This window comes from Sorex fumeus, unplaced genomic scaffold, assembly GCF_029834395.1.
Source record: "Sorex fumeus unplaced genomic scaffold, SorFum_2.1 ptg000139l, whole genome shotgun sequence".
In the NCBI taxonomy this organism is placed as follows: domain Eukaryota; kingdom Metazoa; phylum Chordata; class Mammalia; order Eulipotyphla; family Soricidae; genus Sorex; species Sorex fumeus.
This window is the reverse complement of record NW_026606196.1, coordinates 546,422-565,049: the sequence shown is the minus strand read 5'-3', so window position 1 is coordinate 565,049 and position 18,628 is coordinate 546,422.

The following is an 18,628-nucleotide window of genomic DNA, read 5'->3' as shown; positions in this document are numbered from 1 at the left end:
CCTCATAACCCAACCTTCAGAAATAATTGGTATCTCCTCCACAGAATGTTCCGTTCATTCACTGCGAATCTTAAATTCATCTGACTCTCAACTCCCGGCGGGTTATCGTTACACCACTTGTGAATGTCCAAGTAAGCCAATGCTGGTTTTCAGTGGCCTGTTCATACTAAGAGACGTGCTGTTCATTTGGCTATCCACTCCACCCTGTTCAGCTCTACATTTTCGTGTCCACAAAACCCAGCCTTCAGAAATCATTGGAATCACCACTAGAGAATGTTCCATTCATTCACTGCGAATCTGGAATTCATCTGAACCTCCACTCCCGGCAGGTTTTCGTTACGCCACTGGTGAATGTCCAAGTAACTCAATACTGGTTTTCAGAGGCATGTTCAACTCGCAGAAGTGCTGTTCAATGGGCTATCCACTCAATATTGGTCAGCTCTTCATTTTCCTCTCCACACAAACCAGCCTTCAGAAATCATTGGGATCTCCACTACAGACTGTTCCATTCATTCACTGCGATTCTGCAATTCATCTGACTCTCCGCTCCAGGCAGGTTTTCATTACAGCACTGGTGAATGACCAAGTAATCCAATGCTGGTTTTCAGCCGCCTTTTCACACTCGCAGTGTGCTGTTCAATTGTCTATCCACTCAAACCTGGTCAGCCTTTCATTTTCTTTTCCACAATATCAGACTTCAGAAATCATTGGAATCGCCAGTACAGAATGTTCCATTCATTCACTGCCAATCTGGAATTCATCTGAATCTGCACTCCAGGTAGGCTTTCATTACACCACTTATGAATGTCCAAGTAACACAATGCTGGTTTTCAGCGGTCTGTTCACACTCTAAGCCCTGCTTTTTACTGGGTATCCACACAACTGTGGTCAGCTCTTCATTTTCATGTCCAAACAATCCAGACTTGAGAAATCATTGCAATCTCCAGTACAGAATGTTCCATTCATTCACTGCGAATCTGGAATTCAACTGAATCTCCACTACCTGCAGATTTATCTTACACCACTTGTGAATGTCCAAGTAAAACAATGCTGGTTTTCAGAGGCCTGTTCATATTCGCAGTCGTGCTGTTCAATTGGCTATCCACTCAACCTGTTTTGCTCCTCATTTTCCTGTGCACACAACCCAGCCTTCAGAAATCATTGTAATCTCCACTACAGGATGTTCCATTCATTCACTGGGAATCTGGAATTCATCTGAATCTGCACTCCACGCAGGCTTTCGTTACACCACTGCTGAAAGTCGAAGTAATGCAATACTGGTTTTCAGTGGTCTGTTCACATTCGAAGCCGAGGCTTTTTACAGGCTATCCACTCAACACTGGTCAGCTCTTCATTTTCGTGTCCCCACAATCCAGATTTCAGAAATCATTGCAATCTCCACTACAGAATGTTCCATTCATTCACTGCGAGTCTGGAGTTTATCTGATTCTCCACTCCCGCCTGGTTAACATTACACTACTTGTGAATGTCCAAGTAAGCCAATGCTGGTTTTCAGAGGCCTGTTCATACTCGCAGCCGTGCTGTTTAATTGACAATTCACTCCACCCTGTTCAGCTCTTCATTGTCCCACCACACTACCAGCCTTCAGAAATCTTTGTTATCTCCACTACAGAATGTTCCATTCATTCACTGCGAATCTGGAATTCATCTGACTCTCAACTCCACGCAGGTTTTCATTACACCACTGTTGAATGTCCAAGTAACCCAATGCTGGTTTTCAGCGGCCTGTTCATATTCGCAGCCCTGCTGTTTACTTGGCTATCGATTCAAGCCTGGTCAGCTCTTCATTTTCCTGTCCACACAACACAGGCTTCAGAAATCATTGGAATCTCCTCTACAGAATGTTCCATTCATTCACTGCGAATGTGGAATTCAACTGACTCTCCACTCCATGCAGGTTTTCCTTACACCACTGATGAATGTCCAAGTAACCCAATGCTGGTTTTCAGCTGCATGTTCACACTCGCAGCCATGCTATACAATTGGCTTTCCACTAAATCCTGATTAGTTCTTGATTTTCCTTCCACACGACCCAGCCTTCAGAAATCATTGGAATCTCCACTAGAGAATGTTCCATTCATTCACTGCGAATCTGGAATTCCTCTGAACCTCCACTCCCGGCAGGTTTTCGTTACACCACTGTTGAATGTCCAAGTAACCCAATGTTTTAAGTGTTTTCTTCACAAGCGCAGTGGTGCTGTTCAATTGGCTATCCACTCAACCCTGGCCAGCTCTACATTTTCCTGTCCACACCACAGAGACTGGAGAAATCATTGTTATCTCCACTACAGAATGTTCCATTCATTCACAGCGAATCTGGAATTCATCTGAATCTCCACTCCCGGCAGGTTTTCGTGACACCACTGGTAAATATCCAAGTAAGCCAATGCTGGTTATAAGTGGCCTGCTCATACTCTCAGCCGTGCTGTTCAATTTGCTATCCACTCAACCCTCTTCAGCTCCATTTTCCTGTCCACATAACCCAAACTTCAGAAACAATTGGTATCTCCTCCACAGAATGTTCCATTCATTGACTGCAAATCTGAAATTCATCTAATTCTCAACTCCCGTCAGGTTTTCGTTACACCACTTGTGAATGTCCAATTAAGCCAAAGCTGGTTTTCAGTGGCCTGTTCTTACTACGAGACGTGCTGTTCATTTGGCTATCCATTCCACCCTGTTCAGCTCTACATTTTCGTGTCCACAAAACCCAGCCTTCAGAAATCATTGGAATCACCACTAGAGAATGTTCCATTCATTCACTGCGAATCTGGAACTCATCTGAATCTCCACTCCCGGCAGGTTCTCATTGCACCACTGCTGAATGTTCAAGTAACGCAATGATGGTTTTCAGCGGTCTATTCACACTCGAACCCGTGCTGTTCACGGTCTAGCGACTCAACACTGGTGAGTTCTTCTTTTTCCAGTTCAGACAATACAAACCTCAGAAACCATTGCAATCTACACTACAGAATGTTTCATTCATTCACGCGAATCTTGAATTCATCTTGTTCTCCACTCCCAGCAGGTTTTCGTTTCACCACTGGTGAATGTCCAAGCAACCCAAGGCTGGTTTCAGCTGCGTGTTAACACTCGCAGCCGTGCTGTTCAATTGGCTATCCAGTGAACGCTGGTTAGCTCTTGATTTTCCTTCCACACACCGAGCCTTCAGAAATCATTCTTATCTCCACTTCAGAATGTTCCATTCGTTCCCTGCGAATCTGGAATTCCTCTGACTCTCCACACCAGGCAGATTTTCCTAACAACACTGGTGAATGACCAGGTAATCCAATGCTGGTTTTCAGCGGCTGTTCACACTCACAGCCTTGCTGTTCAATTGGCAATCCAGTCAAACCTAGTCAGCTCTTCATTTTCCTGTCCACACAACCCAGCGTTCAGAAATCATTGGAATCTCTACTACAGAAATTTCCATTCATTCACTGTGAATCTGGAAATAATCTGAATCTGCATTCCAGGAAGGCTTTCGTTACACCACTGATGAATGTCCAAGTAATGCAATGCTGCTTCTTAGTGGTCTGTTCACACTCGAAACCGTGCTGTTCACTGGCTATCCACTCAACATTGGTCAGCTCTTCAATATCCTGTCCAGACTATCCAGATTTCTAAATCTTGGCAATCTCCACTACAGAATGTTCCATTCAATCACGCGAATCTGGAATTCATCAGAGTCTCCACTCCCGGCAGGTTTTCGTGACACCACTGGTATATGTCCAAGGAAGCCAATGCTGGTTTTAAGCCGCCTGCTTATACTCTCAGCCGTGCTGTTCAATTTGCTATCCACCCAACCCTATTCAGCTCTACATTTTCCTGTCCTCATAACCCAACCTTCAGAAATAATTGGTATCTCCTCCACAGAATGTTCCGTTCATTCACTGTGAATCTTAAATTCATCTGACTCTCAACTCCCGGCGGGTTATCGTTACACCACTGGTGAATGTCCAAGTAAGCCAATGCTGGTTTTCAGTGGCCTGTTCATACTAAGAGACGTGCTGTTCATTTGGCTATCCACTCCACCCTGTTCAGCTCTACATTTTCGTGTCCACAAAACCCAGCCTTCAGAAATCATTGGAATCACCACTAGAGAATGTTCCATTCATTCACTGCGAATCTGGAATTCATCTGAACCTCCACTCCCGGCAGGTTTTCGTTACACCACTGGTGAATGTCCAAGTAACTCAATACTGGTTTTCAGAGGCATGTTCAACTCGCAGAAGTGCTGTTCAATGGGCTATCCACTCAATATTGGTCAGCTCTTCATTTTCCTCTCCACACAAACCAGCCTTCAGAAATCATTGGGATCTCCACTACAGACTGTTCCATTCATTCACTGCGATTCTGCAATTCATCTGACTCTCCACTCCAGGCAGGTTTTCATTACAGCACTGGTGAATGACCAAGTAATCCAATGCTGGTTTTCAGCCGCCTTTTCACACTCGCAGTGTGCTGTTCAATTGTCTATCCACTCAAACCTGGTCAGCCTTTCATTTTCTTTTCCACAATATCAGACTTCAGAAATCATTGGAATCGCCAGTACAGAATGTTCCATTCATTCACTGCCAATCTGGAATTCATCTGAATCTGCACTCCAGGTAGGCTTTCATTACACCACTTATGAATGTCCAAGTAACACAATGCTGGTTTTCAGCGGTCTGTTCACACTCTAAGCCCTGCTTTTTACTGGGTATCCACACAACTGTGGTCAGCTCTTCATTTTCATGTCCAAACAATCCAGACTTGAGAAATCATTGCAATCTCCAGTACAGAATGTTCCATTCATTCACTGCGAATCTGGAATTCAACTGAATCTCCACTACCTGCAGATTTATCTTACACCACTTGTGAATGTCCAAGTAAAACAATGCTGGTTTTCAGAGGCCTGTTCATATTCGCAGTCGTGCTGTTCAATTGGCTATCCACTCAACCTGTTTTGCTCCTCATTTTCCTGTGCACACAACCCAGCCTTCAGAAATCATTGTAATCTCCACTACAGGATGTTCCATTCATTCACTGGGAATCTGGAATTCATCTGAATCTGCACTCCACGCAGGCTTTCGTTACACCACTGCTGAAAGTCGAAGTAATGCAATACTGGTTTTCAGTGGTCTGTTCACATTCGAAGCCGAGGCTTTTTACAGGCTATCCACTCAACACTGGTCAGCTCTTCATTTTCGTGTCCCCACAATCCAGATTTCAGAAATCATTGCAATCTCCACTACAGAATGTTCCATTCATTCACTGCGAGTCTGGAGTTTATCTGATTCTCCACTCCCGCCTGGTTAACATTACACCACTTGTGAATGTCCAAGTAAGCCAATGCTGGTTTTCAGAGGCCTGTTCATACTCGCAGCCGTGCTGTTTAATTGACAATTCACTCCACCCTGTTCAGCTCTTCATTGTCCCACCACACTACCAGCCTTCAGAAATCTTTGTTATCTCCACTACAGAATGTTCCATTCATTCACTGCGAATCTGGAATTCATCTGACTCTCAACTCCACGCAGGTTTTCATTACACCACTGTTGAATGTCCAAGTAACCCAATGCTGGTTTTCAGCGGCCTGTTCATATTCGCAGCCCTGCTGTTTACTTGGCTATCGATTCAAGCCTGGTCAGCTCTTCATTTTCCTGTCCACACAACACAGGCTTCAGAAATCATTGGAATCTCCTCTACAGAATGTTCCATTCATTCACTGCGAATGTGGAATTCAACTGACTCTCCACTCCATGCAGGTTTTCCTTACACCACTGATGAATGTCCAAGTAACCCAATGCTGGTTTTCAGCTGCATGTTCACACTCGCAGCCATGCTATACAATTGGCTTTCCACTAAATCCTGATTAGTTCTTGATTTTCCTTCCACACGACCCAGCCTTCAGAAATCATTGGAATCTCCACTAGAGAATGTTCCATTCATTCACTGCGAATCTGGAATTCCTCTGAACCTCCACTCCCGGCAGGTTTTCGTTACACCACTGTTGAATGTCCAAGTAACCCAATGTTTTAAGTGTTTTCTTCACAAGCGCAGTGGTGCTGTTCAATTGGCTATCCACTCAACCCTGGCCAGCTCTACATTTTCCTGTCCACACCACAGAGACTGGAGAAATCATTGTTATCTCCACTACAGAATGTTCCATTCATTCACAGCGAATCTGGAATTCATCTGAATCTCCACTCCCGGCAGGTTTTCGTGACACCACTGGTAAATATCCAAGTAAGCCAATGCTGGTTTTAAGTGGCCTGCTCATACTCTCAGCCGTGCTGTTCAATTTGCTATCCATTCAACCCTCTTCAGCTCCATTTTCCTGTCCACATAACCCAAACTTCAGAAACAATTGGTATCTCCTCCACAGAATGTTCCATTCATTGACTGCAAATCTGAAATTCATCTAATTCTCAACTCCCGTCAGGTTTTCGTTACACCACTTGTGAATGTCCAATTAAGCCAAAGCTGGTTTTCAGTGGCCTGTTCTTACTACGAGATGTGCTGTTCATTTGGCTATCCATTCCACCCTGTTCAGCTCTACATTTTCGTGTCCACAAAACCCAGCCTTCAGAAATCATTGGAATCACCACTAGAGAATGTTCCATTCATTCACTGCGAATCTGGAATTCATCTGAATCTCCACTCCCGGCAGGTTTTCATTGCACCACTGCTGAATGTTCAAGTAACGCAATGATGGTTTTCAGCGGTCTATTCACACTCGAACCCGTGCTGTTCACGGTCTAGCGACTCAACACTGGTGAGTTCTTCTTTTTCCAGTTCAGACAATACAAACCTCAGAAACCATTGCAATCTACACTACAGAATGTTTCATTCATTCACGCGAATCTTGAATTCATCTTGTTCTCCACTCCCAGCAGGTTTTCGTTTCACCACTGGTGAATGTCCAAGCAACCCAAGGCTGGTTTCAGCTGCGTGTTAACACTCGCAGCCGTGCTGTTCAATTGGCTATCCAGTGAACGCTGGTTAGCTCTTGATTTTCCTTCCACACACCGAGCCTTCAGAAATCATTCTTATCTCCACTTCAGAATGTTCCATTCGTTCCCTGCGAATCTGGAATTCCTCTGACTCTCCACACCAGGCAGATTTTCCTAACAACACTGGTGAATGACCAGGTAATCCAATGCTGGTTTTCAGCGGCTGTTCACACTCACAGCCTTGCTGTTCAATTGGCAATCCAGTCAAACCTAGTCAGCTCTTCATTTTCCTGTCCACACAACCCAGCGTTCAGAAATCATTGGAATCTCTACTACAGAAATTTCCATTCATTCACTGTGAATCTGGAAATAATCTGAATCTGCATTCCAGGAAGGCTTTCGTTACACCACTGATGAATGTCCAAGTAATGCAATGCTGCTTCTTAGTGGTCTGTTCACACTCGAAACCGTGCTGTTCACTGGCTATCCACTCAACATTGGTCAGCTCTTCAATATCCTGTCCAGACTATCCAGATTTCTAAATCTTGGCAATCTCCACTACAGAATGTTCCATTCAATCACGCGAATCTGGAATTCATCAGAGTCTCCACTCCCGGCAGGTTTTCGTGACACCACTGGTATATGTCCAAGGAAGCCAATGCTGGTTTTAAGCCGCCTGCTTATACTCTCAGCCGTGCTGTTCAATTTGCTATCCACCCAACCCTATTCAGCTCTACATTTTCCTGTCCTCATAACCCAACCTTCAGAAATAATTGGTATCTCCTCCACAGAATGTTCCGTTCATTCACTGCGAATCTTAAATTCATCTGACTCTCAACTCCCGGCGGGTTATCGTTACACCACTTGTGAATGTCCAAGTAAGCCAATGCTGGTTTTCAGTGGCCTGTTCATACTAAGAGACGTGCTGTTCATTTGGCTATCCACTCCACCCTGTTCAGCTCTACATTTTCGTGTCCACAAAACCCAGCCTTCAGAAATCATTGGAATCACCACTAGAGAATGTTCCATTCATTCACTGCGAATCTGGAATTCATCTGAACCTCCACTCCCGGCAGGTTTTCGTTTCACCACTGGTGAATGTCCAAGTAACTCAATACTGGTTTTCAGAGGCATGTTCAACTCGCAGAAGTGCTGTTCAATGGGCTATCCACTCAATATTGGTCAGCTCTTCATTTTCCTCTCCACACAAACCAGCCTTCAGAAATCATTGGGATCTCCACTACAGACTGTTCCATTCATTCACTGCGATTCTGCAATTCATCTGACTCTCCACTCCAGGCAGGTTTTCATTACAGCACTGGTGAATGACCAAGTAATCCAATGCTGGTTTTCAGCCGCCTTTTCACACTCGCTGTGTGCTGTTCAATTGTCTATCCACTCAAACCTGGTCAGCCTTTCATTTTCTTTTCCACAATATCAGACTTCAGAAATCATTGGAATCGCCAGTACAGAATGTTCCATTCATTCACTGCCAATCTGGAATTCATCTGAATCTGCACTCCAGGTAGGCTTTCATTACACCACTTATGAATGTCCAAGTAACACAATGCTGGTTTTCAGCGGTCTGTTCACACTCTAAGCCCTGCTTTTTACTGGGTATCCACACAACTGTGGTCAGCTCTTCATTTTCATGTCCAAACAATCCAGACTTGAGAAATCATTGCAATCTCCAGTACAGAATGTTCCATTCATTCACTGCGAATCTGGAATTCAACTGAATCTCCACTACCTGCAGATTTATCTTACACCACTTGTGAATGTCCAAGTAAAACAATGCTGGTTTTCAGAGGCCTGTTCATGTTCGCAGTCGTGCTGTTCAATTGGCTATCCACTCAACCTGTTTTGCTCCTCATTTTCCTGTGCACACAACCCAGCCTTCAGAAATCATTGTAATCTCCACTACAGGATGTTCCATTCATTCACTGGGAATCTGGAATTCATCTGAATCTGCACTCCACGCAGGCTTTCGTTACACCACTGCTGAAAGTCGAAGTAATGCAATACTGGTTTTCAGTGGTCTGTTCACATTCGAAGCCGAGGCTTTTTACAGGCTATCCACTCAACACTGGTCAGCTCTTCATTTTCGTGTCCCCACAATCCAGATTTCAGAAATCATTGCAATCTCCACTACAGAATGTTCCATTCATTCACTGCGAGTCTGGAGTTTATCTGATTCTCCACTCCCGCCTGGTTAACATTACACCACTTGTGAATGTCCAAGTAAGCCAATGCTGGTTTTCAGAGGCCTGTTCATACTCGCAGCCGTGCTGTTTAATTGACAATTCACTCCACCCTGTTCAGCTCTTCATTGTCCCACCACACTACCAGCCTTCAGAAATCTTTGTTATCTCCACTACAGAATGTTCCATTCATTCACTGCGAATCTGGAATTCATCTGACTCTCAACTCCACGCAGGTTTTCATTACACCACTGTTGAATGTCCAAGTAACCCAATGCTGGTTTTCAGCGGCCTGTTCATATTCGCAGCCCTGCTGTTTACTTGGCTATCGATTCAAGCCTGGTCAGCTCTTCATTTTCCTGTCCACACAACACAGGCTTCAGAAATCATTGGAATCTCCTCTACAGAATGTTCCATTCATTCACTGCGAATGTGGAATTCAACTGACTCTCCACTCCATGCAGGTTTTCCTTACACCACTGATGAATGTCCAAGTAACCCAATGCTGGTTTTCAGCTGCATGTTCACACTCGCAGCCATGCTATACAATTGGCTTTCCACTAAATCCTGATTAGTTCTTGATTTTCCTTCCACACGACCCAGCCTTCAGAAATCATTGGAATCTCCACTAGAGAATGTTCCATTCATTCACTGCGAATCTGGAATTCCTCTGAACCTCCACTCCCGGCAGGTTTTCGTTACACCACTGTTGAATGTCCAAGTAACCCAATGTTTTAAGTGTTTTCTTCACAAGCGCAGTGGTGCTGTTCAATTGGCTATCCACTCAACCCTGGCCAGCTCTACATTTTCCTGTCCACACCACAGAGACTGGAGAAATCATTGTTATCTCCACTACAGAATGTTCCATTCATTCACAGCGAATCTGGAATTCATCTGAATCTCCACTCCCGGCAGGTTTTCGTGACACCACTGGTAAATATCCAAGTAAGCCAATGCTGGTTTTAAGTGGCCTGCTCATACTCTCAGCCGTGCTGTTCAATTTGCTATCCACTCAACCCTCTTCAGCTCCATTTTCCTGTCCACATAACCCAAACTTCAGAAACAATTGGTATCTCCTCCACAGAATGTTCCAGTCATTGACTGCAAATCTGAAATTCATCTAATTCTCAACTCCCGTCAGGTTTTCGTTACACCACTTGTGAATGTCCAATTAAGCCAAAGCTGGTTTTCAGTGGCCTGTTCTTACTACGAGACGTGCTGTTCATTTGGCTATCCATTCCACCCTGTTCAGCTCTACATTTTCGTGTCCACAAAACCCAGCCTTCAGAAATCATTGGAATCACCACTAGAGAATGTTCCATTCATTCACTGCGAATCTGGAATTCATCTGAATCTCCACTCCCGGCAGGTTTTCATTGCACCACTGCTGAATGTTCAAGTAACGCAATGATGGTTTTCAGCGGTCTATTCACACTCGAACCCGTGCTGTTCACGGTCTAGCGACTCAACACTGGTGAGTTCTTCTTTTTCCAGTTCAGACAATACAAACCTCAGAAACCATTGCAATCTACACTACAGAATGTTTCATTCATTCACGCGAATCTTGAAATCATCTTGTTCTCCACTCCCAGCAGGTTTTCGTTTCACCACTGGTGAATGTCCAAGCAACCCAAGGCTGGTTTCAGCTGCGTGTTAACACTCGCAGCCGTGCTGTTCAATTGGCTATCCAGTGAACGCTGGTTAGCTCTTGATTTTCCTTCCACACACCGAGCCTTCAGAAATCATTCTTATCTCCACTTCAGAATGTTCCATTCGTTCCCTGCGAATCTGGAATTCCTCTGACTCTCCACACCAGGCAGATTTTCCTAACAACACTGGTGAATGACCAGGTAATCCAATGCTGGTTTTCAGCGGCTGTTCACACTCACAGCCTTGCTGTTCAATTGGCAATCCAGTCAAACCTAGTCAGCTCTTCATTTTCCTGTCCACACAACCCAGCGTTCAGAAATCATTGGAATCTCTACTACAGAAATTTCCATTCATTCACTGTGAATCTGGAAATAATCTGAATCTGCATTCCAGGAAGGCTTTCGTTACACCACTGATGAATGTCCAAGTAATGCAATGCTGCTTCTTAGTGGTCTGTTCACACTCGAAACCGTGCTGTTCACTGGCTATCCACTCAACATTGGTCAGCTCTTCAATATCCTGTCCAGACTATCCATATTTCTAAATCTTGGCAATCTCCACTACAGAATGTTCCATTCAATCACGCGAATCTGGAATTCATCAGAGTCTCCACTCCCGGCAGGTTTTCGTGACACCACTGGTATATGTCCAAGGAAGCCAATGCTGGTTTTAAGCCGCCTGCTTATACTCTCAGCCGTGCTGTTCAATTTGCTATCCACCCAACCCTATTCAGCTCTACATTTTCCTGTCCTCATAACCCAACCTTCAGAAATAATTGGTATCTCCTCCACAGAATGTTCCGTTCATTCACTGCGAATCTTAAATTCATCTGACTCTCAACTCCCGGCGGGTTATCGTTACACCACTTGTGAATGTCCAAGTAAGCCAATGCTGGTTTTCAGTGGCCTGTTCATACTAAGAGACGTGCTGTTCATTTGGCTATCCACTCCACCCTGTTCAGCTCTACATTTTCGTGTCCACAAAACCCAGCCTTCAGAAATCATTGGAATCACCACTAGAGAATGTTCCATTCATTCACTGCGAATCTGGAATTCATCTGAACCTCCACGCCCGGCAGGTTTTCGTTACGCCACTGGTGAATGTCCAAGTAACTCAATACTGGTTTTCAGAGGCATGTTCAACTCGCAGAAGTGCTGTTCAATGGGCTATCCACTCAATATTGGTCAGCTCTTCATTTTCCTCTCCACACAAACCAGCCTTCAGAAATCATTGGGATCTCCACTACAGACTGTTCCATTCATTCACTGCGATTCTGCAATTCATCTGACTCTCCACTCCAGGCAGGTTTTCATTACAGCACTGGTGAATGACCAAGTAATCCAATGCTGGTTTTCAGCCGCCTTTTCACACTCGCAGTGTGCTGTTCAATTGTCTATCCACTCAAACCTGGTCAGCCTTTCATTTTCTTTTCCACAATATCAGACTTCAGAAATCATTGGAATCGCCAGTACAGAATGTTCCATTCATTCACTGCCAATCTGGAATTCATCTGAATCTGCACTCCAGGTAGGCTTTCATTACACCACTTATGAATGTCCAAGTAACACAATGCTGGTTTTCAGCGGTCTGTTCACACTCTAAGCCCTGCTTTTTACTGGGTATCCACACAACTGTGGTCAGCTCTTCATTTTCATGTCCAAACAATCCAGACTTGAGAAATCATTGCAATCTCCAGTACAGAATGTTCCATTCATTCACTGCGAATCTGGAATTCAACTGAATCTCCACTACCTGCAGATTTATCTTACACCACTTGTGAATGTCCAAGTAAAACAATGCTGGTTTTCAGAGGCCTGTTCATGTTCGCAGTCGTGCTGTTCAATTGGCTATCCACTCAACCTGTTTTGCTCCTCATTTTCCTGTGCACACAACCCAGCCTTCAGAAATCATTGTAATCTCCACTACAGGATGTTCCATTCATTCACTGGGAATCTGGAATTCATCTGAATCTGCACTCCACGCAGGCTTTCGTTACACCACTGCTGAAAGTCGAAGTAATGCAATACTGGTTTTCAGTGGTCTGTTCACATTCGAAGCCGAGGCTTTTTACAGGCTATCCACTCAACACTGGTCAGCTCTTCATTTTCGTGTCCCCACAATCCAGATTTCAGAAATCATTGCAATCTCCACTACAGAATGTTCCATTCATTCACTGCGAGTCTGGAGTTTATCTGATTCTCCACTCCCGCCTGGTTAACATTACACCACTTGTGAATGTCCAAGTAAGCCAATGCTGGTTTTCAGAGGCCTGTTCATACTCGCAGCCGTGCTGTTTAATTGACAATTCACTCCACCCTGTTCAGCTCTTCATTGTCCCACCACACTACCAGCCTTCAGAAATCTTTGTTATCTCCACTACAGAATGTTCCATTCATTCACTGCGAATCTGGAATTCATCTGACTCTCAACTCCACGCAGGTTTTCATTACACCACTGTTGAATGTCCAAGTAACCCAATGCTGGTTTTCAGCGGCCTGTTCATATTCGCAGCCCTGCTGTTTACTTGGCTATCGATTCAAGCCTGGTCAGCTCTTCATTTTCCTGTCCACACAACACAGGCTTCAGAAATCATTGGAATCTCCTCTACAGAATGTTCCATTCATTCACTGCGAATGTGGAATTCAACTGACTCTCCACTCCATGCAGGTTTTCCTTACACCGCTGATGAATGTCCAAGTAACCCAATGCTGGTTTTCAGCTGCATGTTCACACTCGCAGCCATGCTATACAATTGGCTTTCCACTAAATCCTGATTAGTTCTTGATTTTCCTTCCACACGACCCAGCCTTCAGAAATCATTGGAATCTCCACTAGAGAATGTTCCATTCATTCACTGCGAATCTGGAATTCCTCTGAACCTCCACTCCCGGCAGGTTTTCGTTACACCACTGTTGAATGTCCAAGTAACCCAATGTTTTAAGTGTTTTCTTCACAAGCGCAGTGGTGCTGTTCAATTGGCTATCCACTCAACCCTGGGCAGCTCTACATTTTCCTGTCCACACCACAGAGACTGGAGAAATCATTGTTATCTCCACTACAGAATGTTCCATTCATTCACAGCGAATCTGGAATTCATCTGAATCTCCACTCCCGGCAGGTTTTCGTGACACCACTGGTAAATATCCAAGTAAGCCAATGCTGGTTTTAAGTGGCCTGCTCATACTCTCAGCCGTGCTGTTCAATTTGCTATCCACTCAACCCTCTTCAGCTCCATTTTCCTGTCCACATAACCCAAACTTCAGAAACAATTGGTATCTCCTCCACAGAATGTTCCATTCATTGACTGCAAATCTGAAATTCATCTAATTCTCAACTCCCGTCAGGTTTTCGTTACACCACTTGTGAATGTCCAATTAAGCCAAAGCTGGTTTTCAGTGGCCTGTTCTTACTACGAGACGTGCTGTTCATTTGGCTATCCATTCCACCCTGTTCAGCTCTACATTTTCGTGTCCACAAAACCCAGCCTTCAGAAATCATTGGAATCACCACTAGAGAATGTTCCATTCATTCACTGCGAATCTGGAATTCATCTGAATCTCCACTCCCGGCAGGTTTTCATTGCACCACTGCTGAATGTTCAAGTAACGCAATGATGGTTTTCAGCGGTCTATTCACACTCGAACCCGTGCTGTTCACGGTCTAGCGACTCAACACTGGTGAGTTGTTCTTTTTCCAGTTCAGACAATACAAACCTCAGAAACCATTGCAATCTACACTACAGAATGTTTCATTCATTCAGGCGAATCTTGAATTCATCTTGTTCTCCACTCCCAGCAGGTTTTCGTTTCACCACTGGTGAATGTCCAAGCAACCCAAGGCTGGTTTCAGCTGCGTGTTAACACTCGCAGCCGTGCTGTTCAATTGGCTATCCAGTGAACGCTGGTTAGCTCTTGATTTTCCTTCCACACACCGAGCCTTCAGAAATCATTCTTATCTCCACTTCAGAATGTTCCATTCGTTCCCTGCGAATCTGGAATTCCTCTGACTCTCCACACCAGGCAGATTTTCCTAACAACACTGGTGAATGACCAGGTAATCCAATGCTGGTTTTCAGCGGCTGTTCACACTCACAGCCTTGCTGTTCAATTGGCAATCCAGTCAAACCTAGTCAGCTCTTCATTTTCCTGTCCACACAACCCAGCGTTCAGAAATCATTGGAATCTCTACTACAGAAATTTCCATTCATTCACTGTGAATCTGGAAATAATCTGAATCTGCATTCCAGGAAGGCTTTCGTTACACCACTGATGAATGTCCAAGTAATGCAATGCTGCTTCTTAGTGGTCTGTTCACACTCGAAACCGTGCTGTTCACTGGCTATCCACTCAACATTGGTCAGCTCTTCAATATCCTGTCCAGACTATCCAGATTTCTAAATCTTGGCAATCTCCACTACAGAATGTTCCATTCAATCACGCGAATCTGGAATTCATCAGAGTCTCCACTCCCGGCAGGTTTTCGTGACACCACTGGTATATGTCCAAGGAAGCCAATGCTGGTTTTAAGCCGCCTGCTTATACTCTCAGCCGTGCTGTTCAATTTGCTATCCACCCAACCCTATTCAGCTCTACATTTTCCTGTCCTCATAACCCAACCTTCAGAAATAATTGGTATCTCCTCCACAGAATGTTCCGTTCATTCACTGCGAATCTTAAATTCATCTGACTCTCAACTCCCGGCGGGTTATCGTTACACCACTTGTGAATGTCCAAGTAAGCCAATGCTGGTTTTCAGTGGCCTGTTCATACTAAGAGACGTGCTGTTCATTTGGCTATCCACTCCACCCTGTTCAGCTCTACATTTTCGTGTCCACAAAACCCAGCCTTCAGAAATCATTGGAATCACCACTAGAGAATGTTCCATTCATTCTCTGCGAATCTGGAATTCATCTGAACCTCCACTCCCGGCAGGTTTTCGTTACACCACTGGTGAATGTCCAAGTAACTCAATACTGGTTTTCAGAGGCATGTTCAACTCGCAGAAGTGCTGTTCAATGGGCTATCCACTCAATATTGGTCAGCTCTTCATTTTCCTCTCCACACAAACCAGCCTTCAGAAATCATTGGGATCTCCACTACAGACTGTTCCATTCATTCACTGCGATTCTGCAATTCATCTGACTCTCCACTCCAGGCAGGTTTTCATTACAGCACTGGTGAATGACCAAGTAATCCAATGCTGGTTTTCAGCCGCCTTTTCACACTCGCAGTGTGCTGTTCAATTGTCTATCCACTCAAACCTGGTCAGCCTTTCATTTTCTTTTCCACAATATCAGACTTCAGAAATCATTGGAATCGCCAGTACAGAATGTTCCATTCATTCACTGCCAATCTGGAATTCATCTGAATCTGCACTCCAGGTAGGCTTTCATTACACCACTTATGAATGTCCAAGTAACACAATGCTGGTTTTCAGCGGTCTGTTCACACTCTAAGCCCTGCTTTTTACTGGGTATCCACACAACTGTGGTCAGCTCTTCATTTTCATGTCCAAACAATCCAGACTTGAGAAATCATTGCAATCTCCAGTACAGAATGTTCCATTCATTCACTGCGAATCTGGAATTCAACTGAATCTCCACTACCTGCAGATTTATCTTACACCACTTGTGAATGTCCAAGTAAAACAATGCTGGTTTTCAGAGGCCTGTTCATGTTCGCAGTCGTGCTGTTCAATTGGCTATCCACTCAACCTGTTTTGCTCCTCATTTTCCTGTGCACACAACCCAGCCTTCAGAAATCATTGTAATCTCCACTACAGGATGTTCCATTCATTCACTGGGAATCTGGAATTCATCTGAATCTGCACTCCACGCAGGCTTTCGTTACACCACTGCTGAAAGTCGAAGTAATGCAATACTGGTTTTCAGTGGTCTGTTCACATTCGAAGCCGAGGCTTTTTACAGGCTATCCACTCAACACTGGTCAGCTCTTCATTTTCGTGTCCCCACAATCCAGATTTCAGAAATCATTGCAATCTCCACTACAGAATGTTCCATTCATTCACTGCGAGTCTGGAGTTTATCTGATTCTCCACTCCCGCCTGGTTAACATTACACCACTTGTGAATGTCCAAGTAAGCCAATGCTGGTTTTCAGAGGCCTGTTCATACTCGCAGCCGTGCTGTTTAATTGACAATTCACTCCACCCTGTTCAGCTCTTCATTGTCCCACCACACTACCAGCCTTCAGAAATCTTTGTTATCTCCACTACAGAATGTTCCATTCATTCACTGCGAATCTGGAATTCATCTGACTCTCAACTCCACGCAGGTTTTCATTACACCACTGTTGAATGTCCAAGTAACCCAATGCTGGTTTTCAGCGGCCTGTTCATATTCGCAGCCCTGCTGTTTACTTGGCTATCGATTCAAGCCTGGTCAGCTCTTCATTTTCCTGTCCACACAACACAGGCTTCAGAAATCATTGGAATCTCCTCTACAGAATGTTCCATTCATTCACTGCGAATGTGGAATTCAACTGACTCTCCACTCCATGCAGGTTTTCCTTACACCACTGATGAATGTCCAAGTAACCCAATGCTGGTTTTCAGCTGCATGTTCACACTCGCAGCCATGCTATACAATTGGCTTTCCACTAAATCCTGATTAGTTCTTGATTTTCCTTCCACACGACCCAGCCTTCAGAAATCATTGGAATCTCCACTAGAGAATGTTCCATTCATTCACTGCGAATCTGGAATTCCTCTGAACCTCCACTCCCGGCAGGTTTTCGTTACACCACTGTTGAATGTCCAAGTAACCCAATGTTTTAAGTGTTTTCTTCACAAGCGCAGTGGTGCTGTTCAATTGGCTATCCACTCAACCCTGGCCAGCTCTACATTTTCCTGTCCACACCACAGAGACTGGAGAAATCATTGTTATCTCCACTACAGAATGTTCCATTCATTCACAGCGAATCTGGAATTCATCTGAATCTCCACTCCCGGCAGGTTTTCGTGACACCACTGGTAAATATCCAAGTAAGCCAATGCTGGTTTTAAGTGGCCTGCTCATACTCTCAGCCGTGCTGTTCAATTTGCTATCCACTCAACCCTCTTCAGCTCCATTTTCCTGTCCACATAACCCAAACTTCAGAAACAATTGGTATCTCCTCCACAGAATGTTCCATTCATTGACTGCAAATCTGAAATTCATCTAATTCTCAACTCCCGTCAGGTTTTCGTTACACCACTTGTGAATGTCCAATTAAGCCAAAGCTGGTTTTCAGTGGCCTGTTCTTACTACGAGACGTGCTGTTCATTTGGCTATCCATTCCACCCTGTTCAGCTCTACATTTTCGTGTCCACAAAACCCAGCCTTCAGAAATCATTGGAATCACCACTAGAGAATGTTCCATGCATTCACTGCGAATCTGGAATTCATCTGAATCTCCACTCCCGGCAGGTTTTCATTGCACCACTGCTGAATGTTCAAGTAACGCAATGATGGTTTTCAGCGGTCTATTCACACTCGAACCCGTGCTGTTCACGGTCTAGCGACTCAACTCTGGTGAGTTCTTCTTTTTCCAGTTCAGACAATACAAACCTCAGAAACCATTGCAATCTACACTACAGAATGTTTCATTCATTCACGCGAATCTTGAATTCATCTTGTTCTCCACTCCCAGCAGGTTTTCGTTTCACCACTGGTGAATGTCCAAGCAACCCAAGGCTGGTTTCAGCTGCGTGTTAACACTCGCAGCCGTGCTGTTCAATTGGCTATCCAGTGAACGCTGGTTAGCTCTTGATTTTCCTTCCACACACCGAGCCTTCAGAAATCATTCTTATCTCCACTTCA